At 29.4% G+C, this 19,364-nt stretch overlaps 1 protein-coding gene across 5 annotated transcripts in view; it reads left to right on the forward strand.

Annotated features, from left to right (window-relative positions):
• Positions 1-19,364, forward strand: part of LOC100573428 (peroxidasin homolog) — a 459,362-nt gene that overhangs the window by 383,215 nt on the left and 56,783 nt on the right. The gene's annotated exons all lie outside the window — the stretch shown is intronic.

The raw sequence follows: 19,364 nt of genomic DNA on the forward strand, positions 1-19,364 counted from the left end.
TTTATTTTATAATGTAAGACCAAGGAGTCAATAGAACCACTGATTAAGTTGCTTAGGAAACGTAGATTTCTCTGTTTCTTGCGATCAACCGACAACCATAGAACAAGGTGATCTAAGACAGGAGTAGCTCAGAATAAATTAATCAAAACTAAAGAACGCTGAACTCTTTTCAGCCTAAAAACTTTAAATCTTTAGACACGGTACGTAGATCTCGAATTCAAGAAAATAACGGACGAGATAGCAATATAACAGCTTGACGGAAGAAAATAAATTAAATTCAACAACCACCTATTTTATAAAAACTCAACATTTTTAGTGATTTAATGCAGATTGTATTTATATGCAAATGAGTAGGTGCTCAAGTACTAATGTGAAGTCTAAATCAACAATAAACCCAAGAAAAGAACATAAATTTCATTAGTTTTTTAAGCTGAATTTAACTTAGATCTTTATCTATACAAAAGGTCGTTGTGTGACTTTTGGCTATGTTTTTATAACAATATAATCAGGATGTGATGTCAAATATTTAATATCGTATAAGGTAGTTGGTTAAAACAAAATTCATATTTATTTCCACTGGATATACAGTATACTGGATATACATATATATATTCATAAGTTATGACTCATCTGTGTAATGATTTCTAATAATTTGGTAAGTTAAAAATAAAAATCGTTCCAATAACAAATAAAGCACATATAAAATATAACATATTTTTAAGTTAATTTCCTCAAAATTTAAGTTTAATATCATAATGATTTTCAATCGCTAGTTATAACTTATAAGTAAGGGATATGAAATAAAATAAACTTAAAAGTATCTAAAACAAATCAACAAATGAGACAGCTAAAAGAATAAAGTCTTAATGACACATATTTGTTTTACTTTTTCTTATTTAACACCACTAAATGAACCGATATCATTGATCAATAAACATGTTTTGTACATAAAATGCAGTACTAAATGCATTTTTCAAATAACTAAATTGGTCATTGTACTTATAATTGTATAAAATGTATATACTCGCACAGCATGAGTTTTTTGTTCCGTATTTATTGAAAATAATCAATGCCATTTTAATTTATACATTAATAAACGCCATAGAATTAATAAGCATATTATTATCATCAATATTATGATGATAAATGAAAAAAAAAAACGATTGAAAATTTAAATATTTCATTGAAAAATATAATTTGTCTCGTCTTAACTCAATAATTATTTATTCGTTGTGCGAGTGTTTTAATTTGATTCAATTTAATAATATACAGTCGAGATTATTGACAATGAATATTTTTTTTTTAACAATACAGTTGTAAATAAATATTCATCTTTCGTTATAGACAAACATCATTTCGGAAATTTGACAGTATAATTATATTATAACGGTTTAGATTTGAATACATTTGCGCGGAAATGGCGTTTGAGCGACCGTGCGGGGAGGTGTTCGTTCGTCCGACGAAATAAATGACACTCTTGTGCGGTGTTTGAACGTCGAAATTGGTTACCGAACCCGATTCAGTGGTTCCCTCATTAGTGACCTTTAATGAACGCCCACCCGCAATTCATTGTAACATAAACCACTTTGCCGGTATTCTCTCAGATGTCAATTATACTCGTTCGGTGGTTTGCTCACACCATCTATCGGTTAGTCAAACCTTCCGATAATTTTGTCCAGTAGTCCAAGCACCGATAGTAGTCCGTTTGCTTTTGTGAAGAGATAATATGATTCTTTTAGCAATAGGCTTATTGTTATTGTTATTTTTTTTTCACTTGTATATATAAAAATGCCCGTACTAAAAAAAAAACATTATTTCTATATGAGATTTTTTATCAGAGCGTTTTTAAAGATTGATAATTTTTAGTAATTGGATATGATTACTTTAATTATTAAAATTCAGTAAATAAAAAACTTACAATTAAGCATGATGTTTTTAATAGAGAATTTTCATTATTCCTGAGAAATTCTGAAAGCAACATTTTTTATTTTTTTTTCAAATATTTAAAATAAGTACCTTAAGTCTTATTGCATTATATATTCTAATATATAATTATATAATCATAATCGATTTGATGGGATAAAACCAAAATATTAAAATATTAGTGTTTATCAAAAATGCAGTATTTATATTTTAATTAATATAGGACATTTTTTTTTTCATTTGAAAATATAATTACAATCTATACTACAGGTATAATGAGTAAATGTGGTGACCTAATATAACATTTAACATAAGTAACATTAATTGTAAGTAGAAAGGCTCCCATCAGTCCCACCTGACAAGAAATTAGAAAAAAAAAATATTTTACAATGGCTATAGGCATTATAGTAGCGATTATATCAGTATTTATATTTTACTTAATATAGGAAATAAAATTGTTTTAAAGAAATAATATTTTCCAATTGCTATATTTTAATAGCGATTATGTCCTTAAATACTCTTCAATAGTACCAACCAGTTCAATAATTGATATCAAAATATATTATAAAATAATCACTACCCATTTAAAGAATCATTAAGAACAGTGGGATATCGAAAATTCTATGAACTTTAAAATAAGATTAAATCATAGAAACCAAAACATTCATATTCAACATTTTTTGAGTTATAGCACCTTATTATACATACTGGCGATGTATCATAATATAATATAATCGCGTTGAAGCTTGCGAAAAATTCAAAACATAAATCCATTCGATAAAATAAACTTTCAAAATGATTATTAATACTGTTCATATTGCATTGTGCCTTTACAACTATTCAATGTTATAGAATATATACTACACACATTGGATACGTTTATTATATTTAGATTGTCGTAAGACATAAACATCATTGTTTTGCGAACTAGTTTGGATTTTACTATGTATGGAGTAATGAAGTTGAAACAAAAATGATAATATTCGTTCTTATTTCAGTTTTTATATTATTGGTTACAGAATAACAATAAAATTATATGATAATGTGATAAGGCCTTCATTTTAATGAACGTATAAACATAAATACTTTGACTAACGACTGTTTAGTTGCAATGTTTTTAAAATCTTCAAACTCAATGAACTTTTCAGTTACATACATTTTTGAATATTTTTTGATTGAAACTGCTTTTATTTATTTAATTTACCTTCTATGACTTTTTACAAACAAATTAGATATAGTACAATATTGAACTTAGGAAAATTTTTATTTTCAAATTAATGATTTTTAAATTGTTCTTAAACCCTGTAAGATAACTACATAATGTGTTTTAGATATTATTTAACTTGAAAATATTCAATAAACTGCATTAGTTTATTATTAAATATTCAAGTCATAATTTTTGGATTAAAAATCAAGCATGATATTTAAAATAAATAATATGCTTCCTAACCATTAAAAAACCCAGGTAATTAATATAAATGTTTATCCTCGATTTTGGGGTTAAAATTTTAACGTATATAGAAATTATCATCTATGCACAGAACGGACGAAGAAACATTAACAACTCGAGCAATTGAGGTGGTAAATACACCACATTATCTCTAAATTCTTGAATTAACAAAAATAATGAATGTTCGTTCAACAATATTCTATTATTCACGATGATAAATTTAATAGAGACGGTGCGCCAAGTTCTCATTAGGCCTTGCCGAAAACAAATTAGCTTTTGCATCGCTCAAAATCAGAGTAAGTACCCACTTCTTTATATATTCAGAGTTAATTTCGTCTTTGAATGGCGTACTCTACAATCCTATCTCGAGAAATTTATTTGAATCAAATAGTATATCTATTGAAATCACAGTTAATGTAAATACATTTGCATGTTTTTATACAATGTGTTTGATCCTTAAAAATAATATTAATTGAAGTATGTTTACTGCATAGTGTATAGTGTACATATAGGTTATTACTATATTGATTATTTTTAAATAATATTATACAATTAAAATGTACATAAGATTTATTGTACATTGCATATTATTGTCGAGAGAAACAAGCCATGGCACTCACCAGGCCAAAGTTAAATTTTAAATATTAATTTATTTCAACCTACCCTAATAAACATTTATTTTTAATTTTCAACGTTTCCTTCTTGACGATTATCTACGGTGCATAATTTTCCTCCTTACTAATGTTTAGTGTTCACGTCGTTCGACTTAAATTGACGGTTAGACACTTTCTAGCCCGTCCAATTGATGGTAAACGACCGCGGGTCGAACGCAATTTTCCGTGCTATTCATCACACTACACTGACCTAAATTGACGTCTTTCGATGCACCTCATTGTGCACAACTATATTAATGTGTGTATAATTTCACATTCTTCGTATTTTCGTAGCTCGAGAAGATTTTTCACACATAGACATCATAAACCACGATGGTTGGCTCGAAAACTTTTGGAGCAATGGTAATAATTTCCATTCTACTACAACAAGTCTGCAAAATATATCACAATTTATTTACTATCCATGCTTATTGTTTGTAAATCATTTTTCTGATTAAGCGTTAGTAAATATTTATATTTTATAGAGAGATTTCTTTATCCCGTGGTAAGTAGCTCATTATAATATTTTGAAAAGCATTAACTTTTTTTGAATTTTATATTTCATTAAGTTTTAAAATACATACAGTTCAATCATTTTATATTACATAATGTTTTAACTATCGTCTATGTTGGAAACCCACTAGACATTTAAGTGTTTGACTTTTTAACAAAAATCTATATTTTTTATTTTGTGGTGTTTTCAAATAATCGTGATGTAGAAATTATTTGGTATTTAACGATTAATTTTAAATAATTCTGAACTGAGCAAGAAATTTATTGTTTTTACAATATATGATGTGTTTTTTTATGCGGTCATATTTTGTCATTTTCTGATAGAAAAATTGCCAAGTTGGTATGTTAAAGGGGTGGGGAGTTGCAAATTAATTGTATGCTTTTTTATCAGCAAAATTAGTTAAACGTACTTAATGAATATTATGTAATTAATAACAATATAAATATAATATAAGGCGTTCTACAAAATAAGAAACGATTTTAGCACAGTAGTTTTTCCCGGTTTTCTTATTTGAGAAGTTCATAAAAATGCCATCAGATGGCTCTAGAACCAACCGATAAGTTAAAATCGACTTGATCAGTTAGCACTTTGTTTACTTTCCACCGTGGTCGATTCCCCAACTATACTATGTTCAAAATAAGAAAAGCAAACGGCGGCGACCAGTTTTCTTCGGTGGCAGTCAGCTGGTAACACCCGCTTGTCAAACCCCCCCCCCCCCCCCAAGTCACCAATCTAGATGCCTTCCATGTAGTATTGTCACAAGTCAGCCACCGTTCGCGTTTCGTATTTTGAACAGAGCATATAGCTACTGTCACACTAGCTACGCTAAAGCGAGTTCGGCAGAAATTCTTGACATCGTTCGTGTGAATGGCACGTCATACAAAATGTGTGAGACACTGAGAGTTGCCTGTTACGTCACGTGATAAATTCGTTTATATAATACATTTTGCCAACAAAAATTAATAAATGTTCAAAATCGGTTCATATTATTATTTGGAACACCCGGTTGATTGGAAACTATTCTTAAAAATAGAATTTTCGATACTTTGATTTACCCGTATCGTTCACGTAGAATTGTTTTTTGTATACAATGACTTAATATCTTTGAATTGAAATCAAATACACCCATACAATAACCTACACAATAACGAGGTAGGTATACACTCGAAACGTAACATAATATGCTGCAGAAGTGAGTTCTCAAGTTACATAGTTTGTTTTTTTTCATTATTATACACATTAACACCTTTTAAATTATTTTTTAATTTATGTTGATATACTTTCTAAAATTATGAGTGTGCATTGTCAAATAATTAATTGATCCAAATTAATGTTGTCCTCAAATTTAATTCGGTATGTTGTTTCATGTTATTAAAGAATAAGACGCTAAATATATTTTATGTAGGTACCTAATACCTATGGGTATAATTTATTATATTGTAGCCGAATAGCTTTATTTATCAAAACGAAAATAGTGCCGTTTAAAAGTCATGTATGTAAATATTATTCTGACCAATATCACTACTCAACTACTGTTGTGATGATATTACTGTTTTTATCTTTACTCATTTCTCATCAAGAATAATTTATGTCCCACGAAAAGAATTTTACTGAATCTATCAGAAATCCCATATGATTTTATTGTTTCCTTTCAAATAAGTTTAATAAAATAACATTCTCATCACTACGAATGATTTTATAGTGGTATTCAAAATTGCTATTTCACTAACGTTTGAGAAACGCGAAAACAAAAACAAAAAACTTCTATATATAGGTACCTGTGGATTAAGAACATATTTTGAATCTTTAATTGTTATTTTTCATTATTCTTTCGTATACAACAAACTAAAATATACGATCTCATAAAGAAATATTCGATCTAAGTTTCATTAATTTGAAAACTTTTGCAGTTTGTTTTCGAACTTCAGTTTAACTTACATGTGAGTTATGTGATATATTGTTACCTGCTGAAACATTTCAAATGTAATGCTAAAAATGTTATTAATAAAAATAAATCTAATATTTAATATAGTACCTACTTTATTCGACGAAATTTTATTTTTTACTGTGCACAATAATTTACATCGTGTCGTAAAAATGAATAGAGCAGAAAAAAATTAAATTCTTAATAAACTAAATGTGCGTGATTTTGAGAATTCCTAAGTAAAATTTCCCCTACTTTATGTTAATTTTTTAATAAACCATTTTCACTGCTCTACTATTTTTTGCAGGCCCTCTCAAAAAAAAATTCTATTCGACGAATAATTTCTTTAATATAAACTTAATATAATACAGAAGAAAATATAACGGTAATTTGAAGTTAACGAATGAGGGGGTCAATGAGATCCCATATAAAATGTTCAGTTAAATAATTTTAAATGTTATTAAAAACTTTATCATTTTACTCCATGTCGTTTAATAATTATTAGCCACGTGACTTGAGGTTCTAATTTTTGCCATCAAAACACTACCTACGATAGTTAAAACGTTTGTAAAATATAATATTTCAACCCTAGCTCTCCGATATTGTTTTGTGGTCGAACGGTTTGATCTGGCTAAACACCATCGATCTCAAAAAATAACTAAATTTGAAATTATATTCCACTAATTAAATCCTTATGATTCCTGGTAATTTCAATTTGGGGTAAAAAGAAACCCTAAACCACCATTTAATTTCTAAATATTAATTATAGTAGGTATAGGTACTATTTATACTTATTTCGCGTTTTCATTAATAAAATGGCACAAACACGTCGCACTAATATGTGACATTTGCGGTGAAAATATGTACAAAAACGATGGGAAAATGCACTATAATGATAAATTGTTTAGATATATTATGATTCGATAAAATAATAAACGCTACATGGTTTATGGACATGGTTGTAAAAGAATAAACGCACACATTTTACACAGCAGTCGTAATGAGTTTTGTATAGGTTTTATAGGCATATTATGTGCTTATGAATGTGAAATGGTATTGTGCGCGTGAATTGTTTTTTCGGACAAACATCGGTATTACGAAATCATTGGTCCTGAGGATTCAAAATCTATATTTCCCGTGATATGGGGTGAGTACTTTTTTACCATAACTGATTTAATACATCGATAGATAGTCCCATTGAAAACCTGCAACTGTACCTTATGCGAGATAGGTTGTACACAATCACACATCTTCGTCAAATTGATTTTTATAAGTTATAATAATCCAGAAAATATATAAATAAATGGTATATTCATAAAATGACTTGAAATTAGCTGTAAATACTAAATGGTGTACAGTGAGGCATTGAATTTATAATCACATTCAAATGTGTACATGAATAAAAATACGATGGTTAAAAATAATAACAAAATGTTATTTGATATAAGGCTTGAATAAACTGATTATTCGCTCTAAGATCGAAATAATTTATAATTTTATAGAATCAGAGACCGATATGTTTTTTTAAAAGCAATTTATTCTTAAATTAGGTTTATTAAAATGCAGCAATTATATAAAATAATACTCAACATTTTATAAGTTGTTTTCAATATCATAGTTTTCGTCATTAGTGGCTGCTGAATTATATTCACATTAACGTAAATTGACCAATATTCGATTTTGGTTATTGTTTTTTTGGTGGTTGTTATCAAAGTATATTTTAAATATATTTATTTTATTAATTTGTGAACTTTATTACAATTTCACTAGAATATTAGTAATATTATAATATACAATATTCTATCGACTTCGCTAAATCACATTTGGCAGAACTTTTGAAAGGAATTCAATAGTCCTGAAGTGTGATCAGCGTAAAACCAAGTTTTTTTCTATAGAGTTGTAAAATAATGTATTTTTGTATTATTGAATCAATTCGTATTATACGTAGTTCAACGATTATTCTGAACAATACAATTATACCATTGACCTCAATCATCCTAACTTGACATTAAATAAACGTCTAACCTGAGTGGAGAACATTAAACAAAATATATATCCTGTTAAACTCCAGAAGTAATTCCTTTTACTAACTTTTAGGAAAGCACTCCAAACTTAGTTTAAAAAACAAACTGCTACTATATAAAACCCTCCATATAAAGCCGACGTGAACATAATATCATCTTACGCCACCCAATTAGGGGTGCTCCAAAGAAATCTAATATTTTATACAAAATACAAATCATCCAATCGGTATTAATCATTAAAATGTACCATTTTATGCCTTGAAACATACTCTTCACCAGGACTTACAAGTTCAAACAGTCTAAAAAGTAGCAAAATTTACCTACAAACTCTTTCGGTCCCATATACAAATTAGATTTACTCACATATTATATATCATTTTTTAGAAATTGATAAACAGATTAAATATTTCTTAAAAATAAAAATAAATATAAATAATATATTAACAATATAAATCAGTAAGCTTAGAATTGTTTGATCATTCAGTGGAATGAAAACCGGACTCCCACATGTGTTTCCGTCTCAATAACGTACATTTGAATATATCACAACCAATTTTAGATTTAATTTTATAGTACATTAAGATAATATAAGTAAGAATATTTTATCCTTATTTTTAAGTTGGTTTTTCATGATTTTGAAATTTTCGAGTGATTTACAATTACATAATATTACAACATAAAAATGGTTATAACTCGCTCAAAAATTGAAAAACAATTAAAAACCAATGTACAGATAATGTTCCATCATTTAAGTCTTATGATAGGTTAATTTATTTTAATATTTAAGCTAAAAAAACAAAATTGTTTCTGCTGAAGCTAAGCGAAACTTTCTTATGTTGTACCTTTAACACACAAAGTAAACACACGTGGGTGTAGTGCTCTCTTCATTAATTCAAAGTAATTTATTATTATCTGTACGCTGTAGAACTGTTTGTTTGTAAAAAAAAAAAGGCTGGTAATTATGGCTTGCTTTTAACCGTTGTACGTCATCGCATACTCGTATGGATAAACTAATTAACTTTTGATCTAATAAACAGTTATTCGTTTAAGGGCTAATGTGAAACAAAATGTGTTTTATACATGACCTTTTTCAGATAAAGCTATCACTGGCAGTCTTATACAATATTTTGGTAGAAATTAAATGTAACAAGGTTTCAAAAGAAAGAGGTAAATTTTCAAATTTGGAAGTAGTTTTGAAGAATATAGCACAAAATATAATCATAAAAACAGTGAAAAATATGTTTAATAAAGTACATACTTAGGTACTTATTTTTGACAATATCTCTCTAATTTTCAAGTATTCCAACTACTAATATAAACTTTTTTATAACGTTACGATAATATTTTTAAATTTAAATTAAAAATAGTAAAACACACCACACATATAGTTGTACAAGTGAAGCAAGTCAAGTTTCTTTAGGTCTAAAGTTATAGTAAGTCCATTTTATTGATCTTAATTTAGAATATTTTTTTATTTTTCTTAAGTGAAAGTAGTAAAACTGTATAGAAAACAAAAAAATGTAAATGGCTGAGTCATTTATACAGTTTTGCTGTATACTAGCTTTAAAATCAAAAACAGTTTACACACATATTTATCAGAAAACATTTTGTTTCGAATTATCAAAAAATATTGTAGGAAAACTATATTATTCTAATTATTATCAGTTGATTTTTGCAGTATCCTGCCTTTACTTCCATTATTCCATTTTTTTTTGTCATTAAATTTAATCAATTTTTGGAGCAATATTTAATGGAAAATATTTTACCATTCCTACTCAGCCAGAAAAAAATGTCTTTTTGTTTTTAAAAATGATGTTGTTTGTACGTTAGTCCACGTTTTATTATCACACAAAATTGTATCATACATTATACGGGTATGTTAGTTAAATATACATATTAATTTTTCGTGTTCTAACACGTGTGTGAAATAAAAAAGTTTGATTTTATGTGGTTAAAATAGTTATTATTACTAAACGTTTTTCAATTTGTAATTCATATTATAACATCAATAATATTTTTCTTTAAGAATATTACATAGGATTTTAATTTAAAAAAAAAATACAATTTATAGAATATATAAATATATTATAAGTTATAACTAAGACAACACTTTACTGAACAGAATTAAATGAATGAAAACGAAATTATTAATTATATGGCATGTATTCATGACTTTTATGATCATTAAAATGATAAAATGTATAAGCTCCACAGACCACAGTAATTGATAATTCTATAGTTCTGATATTACACGTGACTTGTAATATGTTTAAAGTAGGTACTTACATCAATTTTGTTGTAAAACATGTTTTATTCAAACAGTTTTCCTACACTAAAAAAAAATTGTTCAGTGATTTCAGCAAATTCTGTGATTATTTTTAAATCTTTCCTTGAGTAACGTGAATTTCATAAATTGGTATATTCCATATAAGTAATTTATAACTCAGATCAATGCGCTATGTGAACATAATACATTTTAAATTGTTTTAACTATTATTTTCCATTCCTTATAATGTTCACATTAATTCGTAATTTTGCTCAGAGAAGTTAAGAAATATTGTTTATTAACGTGTTTTAACCGTCAAAATATTAATTTATAAGCAATTAATTTGTTTTTCTAAATTCAATTAGGTCATAACAAAACAACTATAATATTCGAGTGTATTATGTTTATACGCAGAAGTATATTATTTTTCAAATTCCCAATATTGGATTTAATTATTTGTTTTTGCTTGAAAATATTATTTATTTATTTTTAACAAGGGAATATACTTCATAATATAACGTTAATTTTTTATATTAAAAGGAGTTTTTCGTCGGATGAAAATTAAATTTTTTTTTACAACAGTCGTCTTATCTTCGTTAATTAACAAAATATGCACGAGAGGTGTATTTAACAAATATTACGACTATCCTTCATCTTAGGTACGGTATTAATAATATTACGATCAAAGAGCGGTGTTAGTGTTTGACGACCCGGGGGGCACTTTGTCTCGGGGAGGAACAGGAGGAGGAGGAGAGTCAAAAGGAGTGACAACAATGTTTTCGATTCGAAATTACTTGAAAAACACGCCCGTGGGGTTTTCCGGTTTCCTGATGGCCCTATTGTTTACTATAGTGTCCCATAACTGCTTTTCGATAGAAGCATTTCTTTGTATTCAGTTCAGCCAAGCGACAAGTAGCTATATCAACGTTTTATTGCTTGTAATAATAATTGTAAACACATTAATAACCCATAACCTATACCACTATCCCTTACGGTATTGCCTCTTTCCGTATTGTAAAATTAGCACCAGTGCTTCGTCCGTTTTGGTATAAAATCAATAGTGATTCACATATAGTATCACTACAGTTAATACAAGTTTTCGTTATAATCGAAACCAAATACCAACAAGATGACAAACTAACTAATAGTATCACGCCGTCAAGCATTTTCGCATTCGATGCGCTTAATAGGTACGACATACAGATTCCGAAAAGCAAAAAAAAAAATGATTTAAAAAACCCCACCATTGTAAGACCAATCGCTTTGCTCAGATGGATTGAAACTAGAAAATCACTTTCTTACAACTATAAGCTTTCACGAGTGAGCCTGGCGTGATACAGAATACCACAAACAAAGCCCATACTGTTACTTCGTTTTCTCAAATTTTCAAACTAGAAACATCAATACTATAATCGAAGAACTAGAAGGCCACCGAATTCTAGCAACAGCGACTGCTGTTATAAATAGTAGGGGAGCAGCGAGCATTCTCCTCGATGAATCGAAACCGACCCTGGGAGATTACCAACCGAGAATAGTCCAGAATTCTCCGACGACCGGACGTCCGCCTAGTCGAATACATGCCGAATCCATCATGATACTACCACGAATCCGTTTGGTGACCATTGACAAGAAATCAAGTACCTGGTACCCGGAACGGCAGATACGTCACACTTAACTGAACGACGACGAAGATGCCTATCCATCAACTATAAAACGCTGTATAATATTAACCTAACCATAACATTGACCATGGTCTATGACCACCTTGCACACAATTCGCTAGAATAATCTTTTCTGAGCCTCTCCCCCGTGTAAATCTCCAGTGGTATATTTATGATACTAATCTATGTATATAAACATTCCCGGTATTGTAAATAATATTATACCATCTCAGAGTTATAACCACAATATGATATGCAATATGATAGTGCCCGGAATAAGTCAGGCGTAAGTCCAAGAGGAAGCATTCAGCATTTGCAACATTTTAAAAATTCACAGCTTATATAGATAATAACCATTTATTGTGTTTTTCACAACTTAAATACCCATTAGTAAACATTATAAAAAAACCATGTCCGTAAGTTACGCAAATAGGTATATTATACACGTGATAATGTATATATTATTATGCTATTATTATTTCAATTTCTATAAAAAATAATCGAATTGTTTTTTGCCCAACATATAAACATACATGCCACGAGCATAAACAAGTCCAGTTACTTTTTATTTTCTATCTAGTTTAATCGACTCAGTTTATGTTTCCATGAAATTTTTCTATACACTCTCATAAATGTAAATTTAAAAAATATCCTTATAAAACGCATAATATAGTTATTACCATATTTAGTAGAATTAAATCTTAAACCAAAATTTAAAATGTATAAAAGACAAGACATTTTATTCAGATAAACACGTTATAATTAATTTCTACAAAAATTGCAGTACCTATTTAATTATAATATTATAATTATAATCTTGAAACATTATTCTACAGCATTTAGGAACATGTTTAAAATTGTATTTTTAGTTTTGTATTAAATATCCAAGTAGTTTTACGAATTACTTAGTTTTTAATTTTAAAGTTAATAATGCCCAAGAGCTAAGTTTGAAATTATAAAATAAGAATTAATTTTTATGACACAATAAAACTAAATAATGAAAATAAAATTATTTTGTTTGCGAACAATCGTATTAAGCACATTATGGAATCATATTATTATTGTTCGAGTAAAGCTTTCCGTTTTTTTAAGTAAAAAAAGAAGCAACTATTGATCCTTTTGTTTGGAATCATTAATCAAACCAATAAAAACAATGACGATCATCCCACTTGAGTATGGGTACAATAATATTTTAATATTATTTTGTATCGATAGTATACAAGTATATATTTATGTAAGAATATCATATCATTTAGGAAATACATAAAAACTCTATCATAAAATTCTATACTGCTATATTTCTAGAGAAAAACAATTTGTTTTTTAATTTTTTTAGATATACAATCCCCACACCAGCATATTTCTAAAAATGCTATTCCTTTGGTGATCGTGAAATTTCCTTATATTAGTTATATTCATATAATGCCACGCATATGGGACAAAAAGCTGGTTGCATTATTCTTCATAGTTAGCATGTAATAATAAATTTCCTAAAGACTTATTTGTGACAACTTCAATTTCTTAACATATGTAATATTTGAAGAATATAATATTATAATATTAAATAATATATTTTTTTTTAATATTAGCTATTATGTTTTTTCTATGGCTGCAACAATAATTGATCAGTCACCTATGGACTTGTATGGGTATGACCTCAGTGTCTGATAATTTTTAATAAATATAATTAATATTAAATTGTGTTTAAATTAATTAAAAATGTAATCGAGGTGAATGAAAAAGACGAAACATTAACACGTATGTGCTGTACCATAATATGTGTGTAATAGCTATATAATTACAAATAATGTTATATTCAATAGTAGGTATATTATATTATATCAACGAAGATTTTGGTATTTCGAATACAGTCTAGTCGGAGCGCCGTCGGACGCCAATATTATGTAATCGTACAATATAAAATATTATACATATTATACTATTATAATATTGTAAAATATGACCACCGCGACATTCCCTCGTTCGGAACACGTATTTTCAAAATAATAGGCGAAACAACGACAACATGACAATGTTATTATACGAACCCCCCGCCCAAAAAAAAAAAAAAACGCCATTAAAAACCTCTCGTGGTCTCGTCCGCCCGTTCTGTGTTTAACGTATAGTGGTCGCTTCTTTTTCGGTTTTTTTTTTTTTTCAGATGATATTATTTTTTTTTTTTTTGCTATTTTAATTATACGCGTCATCCTTTTTCTCTTTTACGCGTACAACACGACGCGTGTGCTTGCCCACATTATTTGTAGCGCACTGTTATTTTTTTTTCTACCACCGATTGCCACCACCACCACCACCGTGTCCTTCACCCCATCCAATGGGTGCCGTTACCCCTACGCACTCGTAGTCGTCATGTCTTTCGCGTGACGGGTCGTGGTAGGGGAGGGGGCGGGGGCGTTACCCGTAAAAACGGCCGAAATCTGGAAAATTGGTGAGCCGGGTCGGTCGGTCGCCGCCGCGATTTATGGCCGATTCGCGCATACATCACTCGCTGGCTGGGGCGTGCAGATGAGTATATACGTGTATGCGACGCGTGGATTATTTTTCGAAAACGCCATCAATTCATCAGCGAACGGTGCCACCCCCCCCCTTCGCGCCCCCTTTACAACACCCGCCCCCCACGCCACATCCTGCGAAGTCACTATATACTGTGTGCGTGTGCCACCCCTCCGGCGGCGTTTTGACGAGGCGGCGCCATTCATCAATCCGACAGCTCAGCGTGTGCCGCAACCGCTGCAACAGCATTGTATTTCATTTATGCATATCATATATATATTATACAGTGCGAGGATTACAAGCTCGTTTTCATAGTCAAATTTTGCGATTTCCAAATGTACATGTTTTTAAATATCGTGTTTTTGCTTACTCGACGTTTTCAAGTAGATACATACGGGGAAAATAATATTATTATTCTTACAGACTTTTCGAAAACGTCAAAAACGATGGCTATGAATGCGTTGGGCGTCAGTGTATCGAAGTCACCCTGTATAGGTACATGTTATTATATTTCGACGAGCATTTGTCGTGGTCAGCTTTACAATAATCACACCCACGTACAACACTATACGCTGCACAACAGTCGTTGCCAAATTCGTGGGTGGTGGGTGTGTGTGTGTGTGTGTGTGTGTGTAAGGGAGGTCGTCGGTGGGGTGCGTTGTCGAGAACCATCGCGGCGACGCCAAAATCAATCTTTCCCCGCGTGGTATCCGCACATCGCTGATTTCGACACTCCACCCCGGCCACGGTCGACTAGACGACTTCGCCTGCACCGTGACCTCCGACCACAACCGATAAAGCGTCCTACCGTCGTCAAGTCATTATATAGTATTGTTACAGACTCTCATATTATAATAACACTATTATTATTACGACCGACTCCGCCGAACAGATTTGAGAAATTCATCCATAAACACGGTATCACGCCTTACACCCCTCTACAAATTTCACCACGCCACACCCCCACCACCATTAAAATGTTGTCAAAGCCGTCTATGCTTTTTAGGTACACCATAAATCCACTCTGTGAGCCGTTGATAATCGTCCACCGATCTAACGCAATGTAATAGATATAGTGTTACACTATTATCACGTCCATAAACTCTTCGACTCATCGCCTGTGAAATAGATTTTGTCAGACGATCCGTCCGTGGACAAATTCATTGTGAATTTATCGGACGCCGTTTCCCTGTCAACAAAATGTTCCGACAAATTTAACGGAAGGGGCGGAAAGGGTTAATCGAATGTGCATAGAATATTTCACGCGTAAATAATATGATATTTTCCATGGCCACCGCGGCCATATAGTTTCCGAAAGATGTACCTCATAATATTATGACTTGTATCGCTTCAACTTTTTGTGTAGTTTATTTTATGTTGCTAGTTCTATTATTCTAAAGCTATTATGACGTTGCATTCAAACTTTTATCAAAAACAATATAATATAATTATTTTTCACGTTGAATTAAACATTTTTATTCGACGTCAGACGACCCGCAAATTCCGAAACTATTTACACGATTGCTATATTACAGTATTATGTCATTATTCTCATAAACAGTACCATCTGTAAAAATGTATTCGAAACTATTCGAACATCCGTTTGCTGTGTAATTTATACCAACCCATATTTAAAACGTCAACGGTAATATATAGATTTTGGCGTTACAAAAATACAGACCGACCTTACAGACGAGCAGCTTTAATTTACGACCTTTGTAATTATGCTCCTCTGTGTTATTAAAGGTTATTGATTTCACACCATGCACAACCCAAAATATAATATTTCAAGCGAAACAATATCCGAAATTTAACAGTACATTTATATTGTCTCGAAATTATTCGATACTGTTGAAACCATAAAATAAGCATTTATGATCTATGTACGTGTTTACAAATTATTATTAAAATATAATTGGTCGATAACTTATTATTATTATTATTATGACATCGATTTTACGACGATTGTGTAAATAAAAATATTATTATTTTCAATAAAATACGTTACTAAGAGTTTAAAGACCCCTTAATCGTTTTAACACACGATTTCTCAGAAACCGTAATGTATACATTTTGCAAATCCTCCTTAGGTAATTAAATTTATGAGTCAATTAAAACTCAACAACATCATAGCTAATACTTGAGGTTCATGCATTACCACATTTTTATTGCAAAAATGTATTATTGTAAATACGCATTACCCGGAAAACTGCTTAGTGAGAAATCGCCTTTGTTGATACAAACTAATTTTCTATACATCTATAATATATTTATATGTATGAGAGACTAAATCCATTTTCATTCAAATGTTTATTAAAAATAAGGTCAAATAGTCGTTATTGACAATACAAATAAAAACTGAGAGAGTAAGGTAAACGAAAAAACATAAATTAGGGGAATCTTTGTAGTCCAATATTAATTATTATGTTGTTGGTAGTATCAAATATTCAAAGTTTAGTTTAAATAATGATTGTTATTAATATTTATTATATTATTAAAAATGGTAGTAAGTGTGTCAATTTAGCTAGTTAATTTAATAAACAACTTTCAGAAAATAAAAGATTTATATTGTCATTTACACTATGCAGGTAGACATTTTATTTGGATAATATTATATAAATCGATGTAACAGTCATTCATACTTCTATCACAATGACATTTAATGACACTTCCAATGACGTAAGTTATCAGTGCATTTAGTTACAGACGCTACCAAAATTTGTTTTTTTGTTATTTATAATATTTCACTTCAATTCAATTGTTTTTTTTTTTAACATTTCAAATAGATACATAATAATATTATTTATAATAAAATGTATATCTATTTGTCGGCGCGATGTATAGGCAATTTCGGTACACCAGTGTGTAGGTAGCTTTTGTTTGGTATACTACATTGATTACGAATTGAATAAAATCCATTTGTAAAAAAAGTTAATGATATATTATAAATAATAAAGATAATGACTCAATATAGATTCGATTAGTATTTTGAAGATTGTTAATTATTTCTTATATATGTGTTTGGTACATCTAGTGATAAATATGTCACTTCACCAAAAATACAAAATAGTCCAAACCACTGATAATAATACAAAACATAATATTTTAAAAATAAAATTGATAAGCCTACTAAAGTATACTATTTTATTATATTATTACTTGCTATTATATTTACGTCAAATCTTAAGCTTGAAAAACGATTGAACTAACTTTTTATATTTATAAAATGTAACGGGTACCTATATAATTATACTTTACATTTAACAATTATATGACAATTAAATATCAGTATTTATTTAGTGTCTTTTATCACACACACATTTTCCAAATAATAAAAGTACAAGCCCGTATGAACGTAATACACATAATTGGTTACACCAGATTAAAACAGTTTTCTCCTAAAGAGTAATATAAAGATTCTGATTGGACCGATGAATGTATTGATTTTTTTTATTTTGTGCGTCCAAAGACACTTTTTCTAGTTAAAAAAAAAATGCCTAAATTGTCACCTTTGAGAGTGGTTCCTGGTTGTGAATTGGACTTAGTTAGTACTTTAATAAATATTATTCATGGGCACTTGAAACTTTCAACATATATTATTATATTTTATACAAACAGTGCAATGTACTTGACGGCATTTAATTTAACCGACTGTGTTACTAAATAGGTAATAATAGTAGAACAAATATATCATAAAATATATCTATAATAAGGGCTGTCTACGCTCAAAATCGTTTATCATATTCAATGAATTATGAAATATAAATTCAAATTCTACACACACATAACAGTGACTTACTCAATGACAAAGTACCTAGACACCTACTGTAGGTTATACAGCTGAGCGGTTACCAACTTTTATTTATTTTTATTTTTAAACTATGGTCTCATAAAATATAACCTTTAAAATAACGAATATCTACGTTCTACATAATATATCTATTGAATTAATTGATATTATTAATAATACTTTTATTCGATGTATTAAGGGGATGTTACCCATGCATTTGTTGTCCCCGTCCTACACACATATGACATAGAAAATTTGAATTCACTAGTTTTAATAGTGTGCTGTTATTTTTGATATTAGAATGATTTGACCTCTTATCAATTTTTTAGATAATAACATTATCTGTGATTAAGCGTTGATTTTTTCGATATTTTAATTTTCAAGCGAGATATGAGCATTTTAATTTTTTGATATTTTCACATACTGCTTGAAAATGAAAATTTCGAAAAATCAGCAACCCTTAAGCACAGATAAAGTTCTTACCTAAAGCTTCTATAATAGGTCAATTCACTCTATTATCAAAATTAACTGCACACTATTGAAACTAGTAAACGATAATTTGCTATGTCGTGCGTGTGTAAGACGGAGACATCAAATGTATGGGTAGCGTCCTCTTAAGCTATATTATTTTATTTTAATAAATATTAG

This window comes from Acyrthosiphon pisum, chromosome A3 (genome assembly GCF_005508785.2).
Source record: "Acyrthosiphon pisum isolate AL4f chromosome A3, pea_aphid_22Mar2018_4r6ur, whole genome shotgun sequence".
NCBI lineage: Eukaryota > Metazoa > Arthropoda > Insecta > Hemiptera > Aphididae > Acyrthosiphon > Acyrthosiphon pisum.